This window comes from Haliotis cracherodii, unplaced genomic scaffold, assembly GCF_022045235.1.
Source record: "Haliotis cracherodii isolate W230 unplaced genomic scaffold, xgHalCrac1.p SCAF_12, whole genome shotgun sequence".
Lineage (NCBI taxonomy): Eukaryota > Metazoa > Mollusca > Gastropoda > Lepetellida > Haliotidae > Haliotis > Haliotis cracherodii.
Genome location: NW_027266267.1, coordinates 9,456,020 through 9,456,246, shown reverse-complemented (window position 1 = coordinate 9,456,246; position 227 = coordinate 9,456,020).

Here is a 227-nt window from a genome sequence, read left to right as displayed (position 1 = left end):
TTATAGATGAGGGCATCCTGGAGGCGATAGTTAGCCAGCTGTCCCAGACTGTATCACTCACTCACTCACTCACTCACTCACTCACTCACTCACTCACTCACACACTCCACTCTCACTCCGCTCCACTCCACTCGCTACCTCGCTCGCTCGCTACCTCACTCACTCACTCACTCCTCACTCACTCACTCACTCACTCCGCTCCACTCCACTCCACTCCACTCCACTCC